We start from the raw sequence: 12286 nt of genomic DNA on the forward strand, positions 1-12286 counted from the left end.
TAAGCAGCATTTTTATTTCCAAAAAATTATAACTCAAGTGATACACATGACAAAATAATTACGTTACCTTATCAAAGATGAGTCGCGCTTCAAGTGATCTATTACAATTACAAAAAAGAAATAATATCTCTTTTTAAATTACAGCGCCAATTACAGAGAACATACACTGAGAAAAAAAATGTGTCACTCCCAAGAAATATTTAGTCCGATACGTTCAACTAAACATCGCAATCGACCAGTAGCGCTCTCATCCATTGCGAGAGGCATACTTGCCGATCCATGTAATTGCCGATGGGGAATAGGCGTTCTCGTTCTTTCAGATACTCGAAGATGTCCATCGCATAGTGTGACACCTGGTACGGATCTAGCCAATTCTCGACATCAAAGTCCCATTGGACACCTTCGGGTAATTGTCTTACAGGTATGGCGATCAACAAACTGGCGGCCGAAACCTTATCCTCACTCGCAGAAGACGATGGTTCACTTTGTTCATCTTTCTCCGTTTGTTTTTCCACTGATTTCTCCCTTTTCTCATTTGTTTTTTCATCAACCTGTATATATTTAGTCTATTAGTACTGCATACACGGAATAAAGTAAAACAAAATGTAATATCTTCTAAAGCACTGATGTATCCTCTGATCTCTCCAAATCTGAACTCATTCTATTATTTACAACTTTGTTGGCAGTCTCCGTTTTATCATCTTTTTTTATAATAGGCTTAACACGAGGCACTAGTTTTGCTTTTGCCGGTACAATTTTTGATACAGCAACGTCTGCAGGTTTCTCTGGCAAAGCAACGTTACTTTCAATTGATTTGGTTTGAGTAACCATCTTTTTCGATGTATGGTTCGGCCCTGCCAGCGATGTGGTAATGGCCTACTACCAAATGTGAAATAATGAACATTAATGTAAATATTACAATGCTGTGTTTGGGATAAATTAAAAAAATAGTGGTTTGATTTTCATGAGGAAAGAGTGGACGTCGACATAAAAATCGAGCTGAAAATTGCATTTAAATCTTACCACTGAATCAAAATATACATTTAAATTTTGATATAATAATTGTGTAGAGTACACATACATTGGTGATGTTTGCAAAAGCGCATCTTTTATGTGTTTTTTCTTTAAACGGCGACACTTCCGCTTTTCGCTTGGCACGAGTTTCTCTACCAACATTGGGTTGTCGTAATACATTGCTCTGTAAAGAATTTTGACTTCTGGTCGTTATTCCAGCAATCCGTTATACTATATTTATCTTAAAGATAAATATAGGTAAGAAATCTAAGGAATTAAATTTCTAATACTTTATTAAAATGTCAAATTGCCTTAAAATTCAACAGGGTTAAATGGCAAAACAGCGATAATAGAAATCGGTAATTGTAACGATTTTTTGCGTAACCCGAGTTTCGATGTTCCGTGGGACATTCGGGACATATTATTATCTTCAAGCTCCAATTCATTTATTATCGGATCCGGTTACTCTGCAACGCCACATATGCCTTACAACGGACACGTATGTATTATACTTTCATTCGCAAAAAGATCAATTAATTTATTATTATTTTCTTTTTCTACTGTCGTTTTAATTATATGTTAATATGTTATGATTTCTTAGTATCGTTCTTCGGGCCACCCCGGGCCGCCCCCGGTTATCTTAAAGATAAATATAGTATTAGGCATAAATTCTTGAATAAGCTTGTTTTAGATCATGATGGAAGAGAGAAAATTATGGAAATATCATCAATCTCTACTCAGATCTATTTCTGTCAGTTCAATCTATATAGCATTTTACGCAACGATACCGAATACCTTCGCTCTCTACTCAATGATAAATCCACGTCGATGGTAACAGCCGACTTTGCATCTTTTTAATCACGCCATGGCACCCTCGCGCGCGCGGAAGTCGTGCTTCTTCTTAAAAGGCGCAATTTGTCGACTTTCGCTGTCTATCGAGACGCAGAGGTTTACGGCATTTATGCCGTTCCTATCACGGCGCGATTAAGGCCATAATCCGATAAAATTCGCCCGTTGGGTCGATGGAGGCTAGGTGAGGGTGCCCCAGTTTCCGAACCAGCGAGCATCTGATAATGAGTTTAGTCTCGTCGTGGAAGCGCCGTGGGTAAAAGGGTTCGAACGACTCGAAGACCTCCGGCACTTCCGTCAGCGAAACACCAACATATCGCAAGAGTAGGAGGTACCTTACGGCGATACTGTTACGTCATAGTAACCGAAGACTTTTTTTTAACCGGGGAGAGAAGCACTTTTTCTTGCGGGCATATACCTACGACATAGAACGGTACGCACGCGTTGAACAATCGCATGCATGAAAGGTTGATCAATAAGCTTAATAACAATAGAAATGACTTTTATGTTGATTATGCTCAATTTTATAAAATAAACATTTTATGCACGCTGTATCTCAAAAACTCGCGTGGTCTTTCTATAATTCACAAATGTGTCTGCGTTCGCGCCAAGCCAATCTCGCGGAATTTCACATAACACATGACGCAGAAAATATGCTTGCAACGTTTGCGCGTATGTATGCGTTGTGCATTTTACTTTAGCCCAAAGAATCCCTGTGGCATAGCAGTCACTTTTGAAGCGGAACCTTTACGACGCGAAAGTGCGTCAGATAGCTTTTCTCGCGGCTCGCAGAGATGGAGGGAGTTTTATATCCTATGCTCATCTCTGTCTCTTACCCTCTTGAGCATGTTACGATGTCGTTACATATGTAATCTTATGCTGCGCCACTGTTTCTCTCTTACGAGATCTGCCAACCTGTCCGCGGATAAACAAGCGGGGAATTTCATTTTGAAAGTAAAAGTCTGGCTAATTCTTGAAATATTATGAGAGAAATTCACGCTATCGGCTATGTAATTAATAGTATAAAAATCTTCGTATTTAACTATATAATACCGTATTTCTGAAAATTGGCAGCAGTTAGTATAAAAATTCTCAATGTTTGGAGTTATTAAAAAATCTTATAAAAGGCGAAACTAAGTTTGTCTTAAAAGATAATACCTAGCAGAAATTATCAAACATTACTTCGCCAAATAACATAATTCTGTGTGTAAAGATATTCTTTTCTAGAAAAATTTTATCTCCTGGATTTTTTGTTTTAAAAGAGAATATTTAATTTCAGAGAATATTTAATTTCAATTTTTTTCTACAAGCTAAAAATCTGAAATATGTATAATACTACTTTTAATCAAACAAGAAAAACTTAAAAAGTTCTGGTAAAAACGTATTTCACTGCAATATATTTACAAGTCGTGACAATGAAAATCATCAAAAAAAGACAATACTAGCGGTGAATAACGTGAATTAGAAATTTCTGTGAGAATGAATCTCTCGAGACGCTACGCAGACGGACATTATGCGGGTACTGCAGTGGAATAGCTGCTGCACGGGCAATTGTACCAGACAGAGAGGACACGACCAACGAAATAAATAAAGAAGAATCGATTTATTCGAACGTAATACGTCTCCGGGGACTAGACAATAGGTTCGCACTTCATAATACCGAAGATACATGTACACACGAATTGTGTAATATAAAAGACAATACGCACCCTCACCCTGAGTTTACAGACGAATTTACCTGTGAATTGTATATTGAGGTTCTCCAATTTATGGAGAATCTTAATCGTTCAATCGGAGAAGACAATGAGAAGCAAGGGCGCACCTTTCGTATTTTTGAAATATTTCCGGGCACATTATGGTGCGGAAAAGGAAACACGTCATCCTCGTACGATCAATTGGGCATTTTTTCGGACTTAGATAGATGCTGTCGCACACATGACCATTGCCCGGAAACCGTCAAAGAAATACGACATAACAGGAATAAAATACAATAAGCACAAGTATACAATGTCACTTTGTTCATGTGACAACGAATTTCGACATTGCTTAGACAAAACCAATTGGTGGAATTGGTGGTTTTTTTATATTGCGAACACATACGTTGTCAAAGTGGTTTTAATAAATATACACCTATTAATTGCTCGTAATTTGGCCGTTTCTATTATTCAGCTATTGCTTTATCGAGCGAAATCGAACACTTATTTGACAATAGGTAAATCTTACTCCAAGTTTCATTATTCGTCCATTACCTAGTAGATATAAGTAACCAATATTTAACGACGCTGTTTACATCCTAATGGTACGTCTAATTTTTAATAAATTGTAATAACACAAATAAAGTTGTTTAAACATATCGGATACAATGGCACGTCCTATTAAATTTTTTAAGTCTCAAAGTCATGTTAAACTACTGGACGAGGATTTCACTATTACACCCAAAATGCAAGATCAAGGAGAGAAGCAAAATGCTAAACGGGTTTTAAGGCGGAGTCCACGCCTTATTGAGAAGAAAATAAAATGAATAAGATGGAAAAAAACGAAGAAAGGACCATTAGTTGATAATCAAGTAGACAAATCTGACAAGTATTTAGACATTACTCATCTAGAAAAAAATGTAAACGCCCAACTTGCACGGGGCGATGAAGTTTTCACCCAAACATAATAGCCATTGTGCTACAACCCAATTTAAAAAAATTTTAAAAACTTACAAAGAAAGCTATAAGAATTTACAATAAAAAATGGAGATTCAAATTGTAATAACACAAATAAACTCTCTAAATCTGAATCAGTGATTAGTACTGCTGAATCAGTGAATAGTCATATCAGTGAATCTGGAATTTGAATAATTCCAGATGTAACTAATTATTATTTTACATTTTTTGCACTAAGCTTCATGTTTCGGTAAGTCCCAGTAATATTGCCGTAGCTCGTCAGTTAGTATATAATGTGTGTCGGGATATATTCCATGATCACCTAGGTGTGCTCTTAATGGCCTTAAATTACGCGGATATAGTCCATGATCACCTAGTGTGCTCTTAATGGCCTTAAATTATTATGACGTTGTAAGCTTATTGTTCTTCTACATTTGTTGCATTATATACTAACTGACGAGCTACGGCAATATTACTTGGGACTTACCGAAACATGAAGCTCATGTGCAAAAATGTAAAATAATAATTAGTTACATCTGGAATTATTCAAATTTTAAAAAACATTTAAAAATACATCCTGACTTAACGAACCAAACACAACATGAGCTATAGCACGTCAGACTCAAGTGAGTATGCCGATAGTTGAATATTGTAGTACTCAAGTGAGTATGCGAGTTGAATATGTAGTAAATGATCAATGCAAAGTTCTACAGGTTTTATTTACCAAACGCGTCGCGCAATATCACTTGTCTCGGAGTCGATCTGTCCGCGCCCGCCGTTCCATTAAGTGATCGGAATGGCGATAGGCCTGATATCGCGTAATACGACGCGAGTCAAATAGATGATTAATGAAAATATATATTTGGTCGATCAAATAGGCATCAAACTTATAATTCTCGCGAAAACACATTATGTAAAATTGTATTATTAATAACACAGGCCCACAAAAAAAAAGTAGGTTGTGCTGGGGATCTGACTATGCTATTCCTACGTATTTTGAGCCGCTGAAAACGAATATGAAGTCAGAATTGCTCCATCACCCTCCAGTTTTTTTAAACTTTTATTAATATTTTTTAAAATTAACCCTTTGAGTCGAATTATTCTTCTTTACCAATTTTAATGAAACTTTGCATCCGGGGGTTTTTTGGGGCGCTGATTACAAATCCGTTCTCGAATTTTTAAAATTCAAAATGGCGGATCCAATATGGCGGATGTAAAATCAAAAATTTAAATAATTTCCGTGAAACTTTGCATCCAGGGGTTTTTTGGGTCGCTGATTACGAATACGTATTCGGATTTTTAAAATTCAAAATGGTGGGTCCAATATGGCGGACGTAAAAACAAAAATTTGAATTTCCGTGAAACTTTGCATCCAGGGGTTTTTTGGGTCACTAGAAGCCTTCGTGAAACAATCAGAACTTTTGCAAACCACGCATATTTGGCTTTACATCTGAATTTTTCTAATTAAAGCGAGAAAACTACGAATTGATCCTATTTCAAGTACTATTCAGTTTAAATTAGTTAGGAATAAGAAAAACTTCTTAAAACCAGTTTAAATATATGTTCAAATAGTTTCAAAACTATTGGTAGTGGTTCTATTACAGACGGTAAATATAAACTGGAAATTCAAATCACCGATTATAAGCCTGAGGATAACGTCGATTTTGAGAAAGGACAAGAAGTTGAAATAAAAGGATTCGTCAAAATGTCAAGTAAATTATGTAGAAAATTTTATAACCAACATTAATTGTTGGTTAATTATCAATGCCGACAAATAACACTCGATTGTAATAGCCAATAATGTTGGGATAGATAGGAATTCCCCTGATCAACACTCTCACCGACGATCTCATCGGACGACAAGAGTCAGGCGGGCATATAGTGGAGCGGCACCATCGCGACTCGCAGAGAGTCGCATGGTATTTTTGGGGACGTTTCCTCCACGTACCATCGTTGCATCCAACCATACACTCCTCCTCTCCATCACTATCATCCACGATCGACATCGACATCCCCAAATACGTATCCCCAAATACGTATATATTTAAAACTTATAAATACTATGAAAAAAACATACTTTTTTAAATGTTGAAGATTTTTCTTCAAATGTTCATTCTCTTTCCTGTAATTGTTCGCATCTAAACATTGCTGCAGCATCTTCTGCGATATTGTCGCTGTTTGACAAATTGAAATATATTCTATGTATCGTCTCCACGGTTGTTCGGACCCGACATTGCGGGCAGGTCTTTGATCTGCAACAATTCCACAGATCAAGCTAAACACATTTATGTGCAAGCAACATAAAACATTTTCAAAAATTATAAAAAAATTATAAAAAAATTTAAAAAAAAACTTCTTTGAATGATAGGCAATACGAATACGAATACGAATAATGGAAATACATGAGCATTATGCGAGTAAAAGAAAGAATTATAGTTTTTTTCTTTTGTAAATATGAGAGTCAAATAGATGACTAATGAACATTTAATTGTCAAATGTAAAGAAATTTAAAGATAATTGTAATATAAAAATACAGAGAAAATCTACAAGAAAAAAAATATATTACAAGCCCTGTAGACACATGTATACAACCGCACACTACACCAACGATTGACCGTTTTCTTTCGTGATCTTTATTGATTCGATTTAGCATGTATCGTGTGTTAAAAAACAAAACAAAGAGCTAATAGTTTCCCCGAATGATTATACTAGGGCGCTTTATCGAGCACCCGATAACGCGAATTAAAAGCGTTAAGTCGTGTCGTTAAAATAACGACCCTTCGCGTGACGCGCTGTGGGCAACAAAACGACGAAGCGGAAAAAAAAGTCGTTTCGTCAAGTAGCACGTTTCACGCTCAACGACGTGTTCTGCGAGCGAGCGAGAGAGGGGGGGGGGGGAGAAAAAAAACCTGCTGAACGCGTTGATGTAATTGAGCGTAACGCGGCCAATTAAATTTTACGCAATGCGTGTGTAACGCACAGGAAACACTGCATGTTCCGCGTTTACGCACTCGTATGGAGCTCGTTTTACGAATCGTCGCGTTACGAATCGACCGATGCAAGCTACCTATATACGTAGTGGAATCTTGGACACGCTTATCATTATACTTCTCGTCGTTACCTATATTTCAACGTGCTTGCCTGTGCCAGCACAACATTTCAAACATACTTTTCAAACAAATTTGATTTAAATCCATTTTATTCTGAAACAAGAAAGCAAATGCACGAGTATAGTTCAAAGATCAGTAATGAAAAACGCACGAATTTTAATAACATGACCATATGCTAAGTTCAGCACAGCTGCATGTATTACTAAAAACATTGTGGATCCATACAACGGATACCATATATCCGTGGTATTAATATTGTATGGATGTAATATATATGCCAAAGAGCAAGATCAACACAATGTTGCTAGAGCGAATTGTTGCATTTATGATGAGTCTGTGCCTGTCGCCTGAAGAAAATAGCTTCGAAATTAGTTTATTTTCTCGCAAATCATGACTATCGCGACATCCACAGTGCGAGAATGCATGACTTTTTTCGCGCTAATTATATCCTTTTTAATCTTGCTTTCTAGATTATACGACGCTGACGAAAACCGAAACCCCAAAACCTTTATTAAGTATTTTAATGGACCAAAACCGGAACCAAACCGATAAGTACATATCCACAAACGCAGTATGCATATAATTTAATTTAAAAAAAAATCCAAAAAAATTTTAATGAACCAGAACCGAAAAAAACTGTAATTTACAAAATACCGATACTTTTGTTAGCTAGAAAACCGAAATCGAAACCGAAACCTTTATTAAATATTTTAATGGACCGAAACCGAACCGAACCGATATTTTCATCCAATCCGGGTCCCTAAATTAACAATGTTGTTTATATTTAACAACATATTTTAAATATCTATTTTTAATCTATTTTAAATATTCATACTAAACAGTTGTTAAAAATAGAAATATATGAACGCGTAATTCATACTGAATACTTTATTATAGTCCATGAGATATGAGGTAAACAGACTTCTTTATTAATGGACGCATGGACTATAATAAAGTAGTTCAGCGGGACTGAAATAGAATTTCATATAAGTATAATTAATGATCGTTTTCTCTCAAGCGCACTTGTGTAGCTATATATGTTAACAACAATTTCCCTGTATAAAGCGTGACTCGGTCCGCGGACGAATGTGTTTCATGCTAACTTGTTAAATTAGCAATATTAACATGAAAAACATGACGTCAATTTAACAACTTTCATTAAAAAATGATGTAATAAATTTCAAATTTCATCTAAAATAATTAAAGATTTATATAATTTGATGTAAAAAAAACCGATATGTATTCAAGATAGTTCATATTGGACCAAACTGAAACCTAAGTTTTTAAAACCTATTATAAAAAGAAGTCATTATACAAAGATACCGTAGGAAAGATGTACAGATGTACAAAAGATATAAAGAAAACCAACAATGGCAGACCGACAACACCCTGTCTATCATCAGTATTCAAGACATGTAAGCAATGCTCTATCACCAGACAAGATTGAGTTCTATAGAGAATATGGAAAATATGTAGAAAAGAGATTCCCTACACTGAAGAAAGAATGGTTTGTTGATATCACATCAGGCTCTCATCTGGGGGTAAAGATATTTCCATGGTTGGAAAATCATATCAAAAAGCATGAGCCTCTTATGGAACCAACATTTTTAGATTTATGGGGATTAACTTGGGAAACAGTTACTGGTAGTTTAGAAATTCAAATCAATGCTTTAACTAAAGAGTTGACCAATTCTGACCCTACTAGATTTATTGGAATTTTGGAAAAGCTCAAGAGATCAAATAGCTTAATGGAGGCTGCAAAAACTAAGATATTTATAATAAATATACACAATGAGTTGAAATCATTATCAGAACTTGGCAATAGATCTTTCCACTTGCCTTCACTTCCAAAAATAGAATTTGTTGGAGCACCACCCAAAAAAACTAACAGAGTCATGATAATTTATCGACATTTGAAGAAGCAAAATCCGACGTGTTTTTACCAATGGGGTCAAAAATTGTCTCGCCAGAACATGTCCATGTGAAAATATTAATAAAACAATTTTCTAAAAACAAACATTTATTGTGTGACACAGCTCTTCCCTGAAAGCAAGATGACAAAGCTACGACAGCTAACAAGGGAGTTACGAAACAGTCGATACAGGAAATCGTAATTTGGCCGGAACTCAAATAATCGGCACAAGACACACGATCGAAGATCCTGGAAATTTCTACCCGGGGATGATGACTCTTCTCTCGGGAAATAACCGGAGAAAATCGAGAAAAAGCGCACGGTTCGTGGGAGGAAGGAGAAGAGAGCGGCATCGAATCGAGAAGTAGAAACAAGGCACGGTCTCCCTTGGTGCGGGAGAAGTCTCCAAGATCGGAGCACGCCTTCTCCCCGGTATATCGATTATGGAAATCGCGCTTGTTCCTGCTTCTTCAAGTTGCGAAAAATACCTCACGAGTACACGTAAAATTAGAGGCCAAAATATTATGGCCTATATAAATAGTGAAGGGTAGAAAAACTCTTCGAGCAGCAGCAACAGCAGCAGAACACATGGCAGATGCTGATGTTGCTGTTGCAGTTGCAGTTGTTCATTCAGCCACCGACGCCACCCTATGTATCTCCGTACAGCGATCTCCACAGCCCAACCCCTCGCCACGACCTGTCTATTCCCATAATTGGCGGGCACCGTCGCCGCAATCGGATTCGGAGCCGGTGCCGCATCACGGCACGCCGAATTCGCCATATTCCGAACCGCGTAATTTCAAGGAAAAAAGCTGACAATAGCCGCGAGCCGCGACAGAAACCCAAAACATGAGACTCGAGCATCGGTTTCGAGATCCGACAAGCGACGAGCGCTGCAAAAAAACAAGCGCGGTATGCCGAACGCGACCGACTTCAAGGAATTGAACGCGGGATCGCAGAACAATAAATTATTTGATCTCGCCATCGACATATAGTATGGACTACGCCAGGTATAGAAAAATATGACCGGCGACTCACCGGTGGAAGAAAAGAGGCTACGACTGGTAGAGGTCGCGTACAGACAAAGAGGGAACGAGGTAGAAGTCAGGACACTTTTTGAAGACTTTTATGTAGGGATCGCGTAGTCCATACTATATGTCGATGGATCTCGCTTTGCTGTCACCGCGATACAACTAAATTACTACCACATTTTGAAGGCTCGCGCTTACCGTCGGAGCCGCGGCGCGCCTTCCAAAAAAAAAAAAAAAGAAATTACCTTAATGTAAACAAAACACGAGCGATGCTCGAGCGTCGCTTTTAAGATTTTAGTAGAAAGAGACAAAAACGCCAACTCAAGTAAGAGAGAGACGCCAACAGTCTTCTGCATGCTTAATACAAAACATATGTATTGTGTTTGTATCTTGTAGATTAAATCTGAAGTAATAAAATATATCGGTAGGTTGTATTCCAAGTCTTTCCATGCTTCTGCCTATCTGTCTAACCGCTGCACCATCACCTTTTAGTACCGTCTGAGTTGTGGTCAATAATGCTCTAGGCTCGGCACCGATCTGATTACAAATGATTACAAATGACTTTCACAAACACGTTAAAAGATTTAATAGAAATGTAATTTAAAACATTATTTATTACCCAGGGAAAAGGGGAAAAATGTTTTTAAATAAATTACGTCATTACCACTCGTCAGGGGCGATGTTACATTTGTTAAATATTTCTGTATATCCTATTGAAAAATTTATAGATATTCGTTACATTTATATTATTATTATCAGCGATATTATTAATATCTTTTCTCGTTAACCTGCGTAATATTTAATATCTAATTTTTTATACATATTTTTATCCAGATTATTAAATTTTAATAATTTTCATCACCCTTCCATCGATCAACTTTATCTTCATTAATTTTATAAATAAAACATTTAATTTTTAGTTAAAAGTTTCATACAACTTTTATATAACTTAGTATAATAAAATATTTATATATATTATTTGTACAGTTTATAAATATGACGCAGTGTAGAAATCCGTGTAAATCAATATCTCCATGGTTGTCTTGCAATAAAAAATTTCAAGCCTGCGCACAAAGCCCTAAAGTGCCTCAAAGAGTTAGCTTTATTTTTGTGTCTTCCATAATTGTGTTTCGATTCTCAAGCCTATTTTTCCCTTGTTCTCCCTTTCTCTCCTTCTGTCTTTCTTATATCTTCTAAGTAAACTGATAAAAGTTGACCAAACAAGAAGGTGGAATTTTATTAAGCGAGGGCGTCGCGAACGTAACGATACACGACGCTTTCAATAAGATTAGTATCATCGAAAGAGTGAAGGTTCTTTGAAAGGCACCGTCCACCCCCTTCGGAAATTGCGGCCGAAACGAAGGGCACAAGTTTGAACGTCACGTTTCACTGCGACATTCGGGGAGAATTAAGATAAGAGACACGGCGTTCTTAGTTGCGAAATAAAGAGAGAGAAAGGAAAAGAAAACGAACAGCAAGGATTGTAAAGAGAGCCGGCAGATAGAGAGCGCCGATCTGTAGGTGGATAAAACTGAAGAGGGAGATCAAGCTATGTATGTTCTTTGCCGTAGCACACGCTATCCTATGTGTTGGATGTTGACCTAGAGTATCTAGACGGTGGATTTAGATAGCAGAAAATTAAGAATATGGGAGAGACAGCTGCCTCGTGATTGGCGAGAACTAGAACGAAAACTAGATAATGCTTTTGGCTCTGCTCAT

At 36.8% G+C, this 12286-nt stretch overlaps 1 pseudogene; it reads right to left on the minus strand.

Annotated features, from left to right (window-relative positions):
- Nucleotides 1-204: 204 nt before the first annotated feature.
- Nucleotides 205-6526, minus strand: LOC139774755 (uncharacterized; annotated as a pseudogene).
- Between the last annotated feature and the right edge of the window lie 5760 nt (nt 6527-12286).

Source organism: Temnothorax nylanderi, unplaced genomic scaffold, assembly GCF_030848795.1.
Source record: "Temnothorax nylanderi isolate EJ_2023f unplaced genomic scaffold, tnyl_v1.0 TNYL_tig0086_pilon, whole genome shotgun sequence".
NCBI classification, from domain to species: Eukaryota; Metazoa; Arthropoda; class Insecta; order Hymenoptera; family Formicidae; genus Temnothorax; species Temnothorax nylanderi.